Below are 9,967 nucleotides of genomic sequence, written 5' to 3' on the forward strand. Positions count from 1 at the left end.
TGGCGGGCCCAGATTCCAACAAATGGCTTGAAGCCATGAAATCCGAGATAGAATCCATGTATGAAAACAAAGTATGGACTTTGACAGACTTGCCCGATGATCGGCGAGCGATAGAAAACAAATGGATTTTAAGAAGAAGACGGACGCGGATGGTAATGTTACCATCTATAAAGCTCGACTTGTCGCTAAGGGTTATCGACAAGTTCAAGGGATTGACTACGACGAGACATTCTCTCCCGTAGCGAAGCTGAAGTCCGTCCGAATCATGTTAGCAATTGCCGCATACTATGATTATGAGATATGGCAGATGGACGTCAAAACGGCATTCCTTAACGGACATCTTAAGGAAGAGCTGTATATGATGCAGCCGGAAGGTTTTGTCGATCCTAAGAACGCTAACAAAGTATGCAAGCTCCAGCGATCCATTTATGGGCTGGTGCAAGCATCTCGGAGTTGGAACATTCGCTTTGATGAGATGATCAAAGCGTTTGGGTTTATGCAGACTTATGGAGAAGCCTGCGTTTACAAGAAAGTGAGTGGGAGCTCTGTAGCATTTCTCATATTATATGTAGATGACATACTCTTGATGGGAAATAATATAGAACTTCTGGACAGCATTAAGGCCTACTTGAATAAGTGTTTTTCAATGAAGGACCTTGGAGAAGCTGCTTATATATTAGGCATCAAGATCTATAGAGATAGATCGAGACGCCTCATAGGTCTTTCACAAAGCACATACCTTGATAAGATTTTGAAGAGGTTCAAAATGGATCAGTCCAAGAAGGGGTTCTTGCCTATGTTACAAGGTGTGAGATTGAGCTCAGCTCAGTCACCGACCACGGCAAAAGATAAAGAAGAGATGAGTGTCATCCCCTATGCTTCAGCCATAGGATCTATTATGTATGCCATGCTGTGTACCAGACCCGATGTAAACCTTGCCGTAAGTTTGGTAGCAAGATACCAAAGTAATCCCGGCAAGGAACACTGGACAGCGGTCAAGAATATCCTGAAGTACCTGAAAAGGACAAAGGACATGTTTCTCGTTTATGGAGGAGACGAAGAGCTCGTCGTAAAGGGTTACGTCGACGCTAGCTTCGACTCAGATCTGGATGACTCTAAGTCACAAACCGGATACGTGTATATGTTGAATGGTGGAGCAGTAAGCTGGTGCAGCTGCAAGCAGAGCGTCGTGGCGGGATCTACGTGTGAAGCGGAGTACATGGCAGCCTCGGAGGCAGCGCATGAAGCGATTTGGGTGAAGGAGTTCATCACCGACCTAGGAGTCATACCCAATGCGTCGGGGCCGATCAAACTCTTCTGTGACAACACTGGAGCTATTGCCCTTGCCAAGGAGCCCAGGTTTCACAAGAAGACCAGGCACATCAAGCGTCGTTTCAACTCCATCCGTGAAAATGTTCAAGATGGAGACATAGAGATTTGCAAAGTACACACGGATCTGAATGTCGCAGATCCGTTGACTAAACCTCTCTCGCGAGCAAAACATGATCAACACCAGAACTCTATGGGTGTTCGATTCATCACAATGTAACTAGATTGGTGACTCTAGTGCAAGTGGGAGACTGTTGGAAATATGCCCTAGAGGCAATAATAAAAGTATTATTATATTTCATTGTTCATGATAATTGTCTTTTGTTCATGCTATAACTGTATTATCCGGAAATCGTAATACACGTGTGAACACATAGACCACAATATGTCCCTAGTGAGCCTCTAGTTGACTAGCTCGTTGTGATCAACAGATAGTCATGGTTTCCTGACTATGGACATTGGATGTCGTTGATAACGGGATCACATCATTAGGAGAATGATGTGATGGACAAGACCCAATCCTAAGCATAGCATAAAGATCGTGTAGTTCGTCTGCTAGAGCTTTGCCAATGTCAAGTATCTCTTCCTTCGACCATGAGATCGTGTAACTCCCGGATACCGTAGGAGTGCCTTGGGTGTATCAAACGTCACAACGTAACTGGGTGACTATAAAGGTGCATTACAGGTATCTCCGAAAGTGTCTGTTGGGTTGACACGGATCGAGACTGGGATTTGTCACTCCGTATGACGGAGAGGTATCTCTGGGCCCACTCGGTAATGCATCATCATAATGAGCTCAAGGTGACCAAGGTGTTGGCCACGGGATCATGCATTACGGTACGAGTAAAGTGACTTGCCGGTAACGAGACTGAACAAGGTATTGGGATACCGACGATCGAGTCTCGGGCAAGTAACGTACCGATTGACAAAGGGAATTGCATACAGGGTTTTGATCGAATCCTCGACATCGTGGTTCAACCGATGAAATCATCGAGGAGCATGTGGGAGCCAACATGGGTATCCAGATCCCGCTGTTGGTTATTGCCCGAGAGTCGTCTCGGTCATGTCTGCGTGTCTCCCGAACCCGTAGGGTCTACACACTTAAGGTTCGGTGACGCTAGGGTTATTAGGAAGACTAGTATGTGACTACCGAATGTTGTTCGGAGTCCCGAATGAGATCCCGGACGTCACGAGGAGTTCCGGAATGGTCCGGAGGTGAAGTTTTATATATGGGAAGTTGTCATACGGACACCGGAAAGTTTCCGGGGGTTATCGGTATTGTACCGGGGCCACCGGAGGGGTTCCGGGGGTCCACCGGGAGGGGCCACCCCTCCCGGAGGGCCACATGGGCCGCAAAGGGGAGGGAGCCAGCCCCTGGAGGGCTGGGCGTGCCCCCCACCTTGGGCCCATGCGCCTAGGGTTGGGGGGGAAACCCTAAGGGGGGCGCCCCCCTTGCTTGGGGGGGGGCAAGCCTCCCCTCCCTGGCCGCCGCCCCCCCTCTAGATCCCATCTAGAGGGGTCGGCCCCCCTTGCCCCTTCCCCTATAAATAGAGGGGTGGGGGGAGGGCTGCTGTACACATCTCCAAGGCGCAGCCCCTCCCCTCCCCAACACCTCTCCTCCTCCGTTAAGCGCTTGGCGAAGCCCTGTCGGAGTACTGCTGCACCAACACCACCACGCCGTCGTGCTGCCGTTGGAGCGAGCTTCCTCAACCTCTCCTTCCCCCTTGCTGGATCAAGAAGGAGGAGACGTCTCCCGTCCCGTACGTGTGTTGAACGCGGAGGTGCTGTCCGTTCAGCACTTGGACATCGGTGATTCGAATCACGTCGAGTACGACTCCATCATCACCATCCCCTTGCAAGCTTCCGCACGCGATCTACAAGTGGTATGTAGATGCAAACTCACTCCCTTGACTCGTTGCTTAGATGAACTCATAGATGGATCTTGGTGAAACCGTAGGAAAAATTTTAATTTTCTGCAACATTCCCCAACAATAGTAATTGTGTTTTGGTGTTTTAATTAGTGTTTGAGTCAAGTAAGACCTTTGGGATGGTCTACGGTTGTTATGACTAGCATATTAGGGGCTTAGCCCAGTTAGTTGTGGCCCAGTTTATCTTATTGTTATTAGGGGCTTAGCCCAATTATCTTATTAGGAGGATTATATAAACTCGTGTAAGGACCCATTTTGGGATTAAACAAGAAGCAATCAGATTTGCTCGGCTTTCTTAGGGAGCCAGGAGACCTAACCCTAGCCGCTGCCCCTACGCTCTCTCTCTCTCGCACGCGCACACGCGCGCTCGCAATGACGGTGCCCCAGCGCCGGCGACCACGCCTTCCTCCACGCTATCCCTCCTTCCACCCCTACAACCCGAGACCACGCCCTGGTAGGGATCCGGTTCCTACCAATTTGGTATCAGATAGCTTCGGTGCGATCATGTCCTCGCCGCCGCCCTCCCCGACCCTCCCGCTGCCGACCGCGACGACTGCCCCGATGGTCACCATGGCCAGCGCCCCGCTCTTGCCGCTGCTGGTCACCTCTGCCGCGCCCGTACCCGTCGTCTTCACCCCGGAGGAGATGACGGCTACCATCCGGGATATCACCCAGGTGGTCACGGCCATCTACATGTTCCTCGCGAGATCCTATGGGCCGCAGCCGCCTGTGCCGTTCGCCACTACCCTGCTGCCGCAGCAGCCGCCGTGGCAGCCGCCGTCCTCGGCGACCCCCGTCGCTGCCGCCATGCAGCAGCTGCCGTGGCTGCCGCCACCAACGACGAATCCCGGCGCCTCCACCATGCAGCATGGGCAATAGCTGTAGCCACTGCCACCGGCGACCGTGGCCCTGGGCATCCCGACGACGGGCCCGGGGGTGCCCATCCACCAGGTCTGGTTTCCCCTGTCGCCGTCTCCGTTACCGGCCTGGCTCGCTGGGTCCCTTGCGCCAGTCTACACGACGGCCTTGGTTGGGCTGCATGTGCTGCCCCCACCGGCGATGCACCCGGCCATGCAATTTGGTGGGTCCTCGGGCTACGCCAAGCCCTTCGCCAGCGTCGACAGGCCCCTGTTCTAGGTCGGCACGCTGATGCCCGCCTACTCGGCCCCATCATCCTCGCTGCATCGTGCTGACGAGGCACACCCGCCCGCCGTCCATGTCCAGAAACTGCCGAGATTCTCCAAGCTGGAGTTCGCGTCTTACGACGCCACCATCGACCCTCCTGAATTGGCTCAACCAATGTGACCAATTTTTCAGCGGACAGCGCACGCTTGCATCTGACCGCACCTGGATCGCCTCGTATCATCTCCAAGGAGCCGCGCAGACATGGTACTACGCCCTCGAATAGGACGAGGGCGGCATGCCACCATGGGAGCGCTTCCGCGATTTGTGCCTCTTGCGCTTTGGTCCGCCTATACGAGGGAGCTGTCTGGCGGAGCTTGGGCGTCTTCTGTTCCTCACCTCGGTGCAAGACTTTGCCGACCGCTTCCAGGCACTGGCGTGCCATGCCCCCGGCGTGTCGGCTCGTCAACGGGCTGAGCTCTCCGTCTGTGGCCTACCGGACCACATCCGCATGGACGTGGAGATGCGCGGGCCACAGGACCTCGAGAGAGCCATGTACTATGCCCGTGCGTTCGAGCGTCGCGCGGTGGCCATCCAACAGGCGCCATCGTCCCGGGCCGCTGGGCCGCCACGCTGGCCGGAAGTTCCCGTGAAGGGTCGGCCTGCCCAGGCTTCTGCGGCGCCCCTCGTCGCGGCTGCGGCACGCCCGTTCCGCTGGCTCACCCTGACCGAGAAACTCGAGCGTCACCGCCAATGGTTGTGCTTCAACTGCGACGAGCCCTACGTACCGGGCCACGTCTGCCCATGACTCTTCTACCTGGAGGCTGCAGACTACAGTGAGGAGGACCCCGCCGCTGCCGGGCTCGGCGACCAGCCCGCCCCAGTTGACGCGGAGGTGTTTGGCGACCATTGATCTGCCCCACCTTCTAGCTCGAGGACGAGCTGTTTGTGCATGCGAGGAGAGATGTTATGACCGGCATATTAGGGGCTTAGCCCAGTTAGTTGTGGCCCAGTTTATCTTATTGTCATTAGGGGCTTAACCCAAATTATCTTATTAGGAGGATTATATAAACTCGTGTAAGGACCCGTTTTGGGATTAAGCAAGAAGCAATCAGATTTGCTCAGCTTCCTTAGGGAGCCGGGAGACCTAACCCTAGCCGCCACCCCTGCGCGCTCTCTCTCACGCGCACACGCAACGACGGCGCCCCAGCGCCGGTGACCACGCCTTCCTCCATGCCATCCCTCCTTCCACCCCTACAACCTGAGACCACGCCCTGGTAGGGATCCGGTTCCTACCAACGGTGATAGATGATTTGATCTTACTGAAAAACAAAAACTTTTGCGCCCAGTAAAATAATTTTCAAAAATCACAGAAGCGTACTGTTAATCTGAATTTTTACACAATATTCATATACAAATTGCCCAGATTTCCTAATTGTTCAGAATTTCTAGAGTTACAGAAGTATTTGAAATTTCCAGATTGCTATAGACTGTTATGTTTTTGACAGATTTTGTTTTCTATGTGTTGTTTGCTTATTTTGATGAATCTATGGGTAGTATCGGGGAGTATGAACCATGGAGAAGTTGGAATATAATAGATATTACACCAATATAAATAAATAATTAGTTCACAATAGTGCCATAAAGTGATGATTTATTTTCTTATACTAATGGATCTCATGAGTTTTCTGTTGAGTTTTGTGTTGTGAAGTTTTCAAGTTTTGGATAAAGATTTGATGGACTATGGAATAAGGAGTGGCAAGAGCCTAAGCTTGGGGATGCCCAATACACCCCAAGGTAATATCCAAGGACAACCAAGAGCCTAAGCTTGGGGATGCCCCGGAAGGCATCCCCTCTTTCTTCTTCAATCCATCGGTAAATTTACTTGAGACTATATTTTTATTCACCACATGATATGTGTTTTGCTTGGAGCGTCTTGTATGGTATGAGTCTTTGGTTTTTAGTTTGCCACACTCATCCTTGCTGTACGCAACTTTTGAGAGGGACACACATTAATGGTGAATTTATTAGAATACTCTATGTGCTTCACTTATGTCTTTTGAGTTAGGCAATATGCTCTAGTGCTTCACTTATATCTTTTTAGAGCACGACGGTGGTTTTATTTTTATAGAAATTATTGAACTCTCTTGCTACTTATATTATTTTGAGAGTCTTTAAACAGCATGGTAATTTGCTTAGGTTATGAATTTAGTCCTAATATGATGGACATCCATGTAACATCCCAAATTTTCAATTTGGAATGTTATACAATAGATCATTATTGCATATCATATTTATTGCATTTTGGCTCGATCCTAGAAATTCTACGCAACTCAAGGACCCACGGAGAGAGTTGGGGATTTCGTTATTTTCATATTTGAGTTTTCTCAAATTTTGAAAATAGGATCATTTGATTTTATTTATTTTATCTTCAATTATTTCTATAAAGAAAATATGAGAGAGGGAATAAAATGACTTTCCCAAATAAATAAATCTTAAGGATTTAATAATAAAATCAAATAAGATTTTATTTTGGAGTTTATTGCTATTTTATTTGAATTTAGGAAAAATGCACGTTTTTCAAAATTGCATTTAGGCCCTAAATAAATGTTCATCTAAACCGGCTTGATTTTCGAAGTCGGGGAAAATTTATTTCGGGATTTTTGGAGTCCGTTTAGTATTTCTTTTAATTGTTTTTCTGCGTGTAATGTTTAAAAAAAAAGAGGAACCGCCTTACCGGGCCGTGTCCGACCTGGACACTGCGCCCGGGCGGCCTTTAAAGGCCAACGGCCTGCCCCGGGCCGAAACCCTAGCCGCCGCTCTGCCCCGCCTCGAGCCCCGCGCCACCGCTGCCGGATCGCGCCGCCGCCGACGCCGCGCCTCGCCCCGCCGCCCGACGCCGCCGCCTCGTCGCCCCACCACCGGACGTCGCCGCCGCCACCCGCCGCCGACCCGCGCCTCGCCGGAGGCGCCGCCGCCGTCGACGCCCTCGCGGGACTTGCCGGATGTAGCCGCCGCCGCCGCCGGTTTTCTTCGGAAAACCGTTTGGTTTTTCTTTTTAGATCCTTGGTTTATTTTTTTAGATCGGTTTATTTTTTTCCCGGTTTAGTTATTTAGCGAACGCCCGTTCGTTCGTTCGTTTTAACGAACGATTTTCAATTTTTTTCGTAGACCGCGAACGTTCGTTCGTTAGCCTGTTCGTCCGTTTTTCTTTTTCTCGGATTTTCCGCGATTATTTCTGATCGCGATTTCTGATCCGATTTTCGTTTTAGTATAACTTTTCGCTCGTTTATCGGAATCAGGCGATTCAAGCGCCTAGAGTTTCGTCTCGAAACCCTCTTTCCGTTTAACTAACTCAAACAAGTTTTTGCTACTGTAAAATTTGACCTAGGTCCAGATTAGTAAACGAAGCTTGTTTCTTTCGCCGTTTGACTTCCGTTGCTTCGTTTGATTTGATTTGTTTTGCAAACCGGAGTTCTTAAGTTGAACTTTCTGGTTAGATCTCTTATTTGAGTTTTACCTGTGCATTAGATGAGTGCTTATTGTATGCTTGTTTGTTTGCGATAGAGTACCCGGAGTGCGCCGCTTGCTACTTCGAATCTCTAGGTTTCACGGATCATCAGCAAGGCAAGTAAGACTTTGATCATACCCTTTTGCTACCTAGTTTTATTGCATTAGATCAATCCTCAAACAATTGCATGATTAGGATCTGATTAATATGTGGGTTTTGGGAAGTAGATGAGGTAGAACCTATTACCTGTTTATTATCAAACCTTTGGGAGTTACTTCTACGTTTGCTTATATTGCTATGATATGCTAGTAGACGTGGATTGGGTGAGTGTTTCCATGACAGATGTGAGATTGATTAATTAATGGTTTACTTAAGGTGGCAACTTAAATTCACATCTGGGTGGATTGAGGCACCTGGGGAACCCAGTGTTGCCTGTATTTTTGGAAATCCCGGGGTACTGTGTGATTCTCCTATGGACCGCCACCCAGGCTCAAAGGGATCATGAGATTATTCATGCTAGAAACTTCCGTGTGGAGCCGCAAGCTACTATGGGCTCTAGCATAGTTGATTAAGTTGCGTGAGCTCTTGAAGAGGTAGACTAGCAGATGTAGGGGATGTAGGTTGGTACGGTCTACCCGGAGTAGAGAGTTAATGCTTCTGAAAGACTGTGTCTCGGTCATCCGTTTCTCAAACACCATGTAGTGCGAGAAATCAAGCGGAGGAGATCGAGTCTTGCGGGGAAAAGTGCGCAAACCTCTGCAGAGTGTATAAACTAATCATGGTTAGCCGTGTCCCCGGTTAAGGACGTTTTGAGTATCTAGTACTTGGATTATCATGTGAATCTCATCATGTTACTTAATTAATAATGTTGGGTTTAATGATGATGCTTAATTGGGATTGAGTTGGAGTACCCTTCTCAATGTTTAACAACCACCATGATAGTTAAATAAAATGTTATTCCTTTGCAGTAGGGAAAAATTGGCTTTATGCAAAACTATAACCATAGAGCTTTCCACCAGCCATATATGCATGTAGTATAGCATTATTCTTTCATTACTCTCTATGTGTTACATGCCAGCATATTCCATGTGCTGACCCGTTTCGGGCTGCAACGTTCATGTTGCAGACTTTTCAGACGACGAGTAAGGTGCTTTAGGTCGTGGTTCTATACTCAGTGATGCCGTTGGAGTTGATGGACTCGCTTATCTTCCAAGCCTTCCGCTGTTATCGTTATTAGATGGCCTTAAGCCATATTATTTGTAATAAGTACTCTTTTGAGACATTCGATGTAATAAGTGTGTGATTGCTACTCTATTATAAATCCTTCAAGTACCGTGCGTGTCAGCATTACCGATCCAGGGATGACACTAATGCACAAAGATCAGACTGTTTGAGGTCTGGTCGCTACAAGATGGTATCAGAGCACACACTGACTGTAGGACACAACCACTAAGCTAAAACCCTAGAACACTACTCTCTCTTCTCACTTATGACTCCTCATATTTTCTATTCTTTTAGGATGGCGGATGCAAGGAACAAGTTCACGCAACCGAATGAAGATACACCCTTTGGACGCCACTTGAAGGAAGTCACTAGATACCTGAACATCAGAGTACCAAGCTTCACCGGGACCTACATCGCCACCTTACCTGAAGAAGAGCACTGGATGATTCAAGTTCAAGTTCCAGGAAGAACGTTCATGCCAGTCACTGAGCCCATAGAGTTTTCCTTTGATGCACAAACCTGGAGTCTAGGAAAGAGCATGGCAGCTCACATCACCATGGGACGCATTGGAGAAGTTTTACCACAAGGATCTCAAGGATAATATCTACCAGATTTGTGGGCGCCGAGATGAGCAATGGGAGATGATCAGCACCAGGAAGGATAGATCAATTGCAGCTTTCATCCAGGAGTTGAACCAGCACATACGACGCCAGGAGAACCAGATGTGCGCAGGCATGATGGATCTGAAGAAGTCATTGACCAAGATGACAGAGCTGGAGGAAGAACTCAAGTCTATGCGTGATGGATATGAGGAGGAAATGACGACACTCGTAGAGAAGAATGATGATCTGAA

Source organism: Triticum aestivum, chromosome 1B, assembly GCF_018294505.1.
Source record: "Triticum aestivum cultivar Chinese Spring chromosome 1B, IWGSC CS RefSeq v2.1, whole genome shotgun sequence".
Classification (NCBI taxonomy): Eukaryota; Viridiplantae; Streptophyta; class Magnoliopsida; order Poales; family Poaceae; genus Triticum; species Triticum aestivum.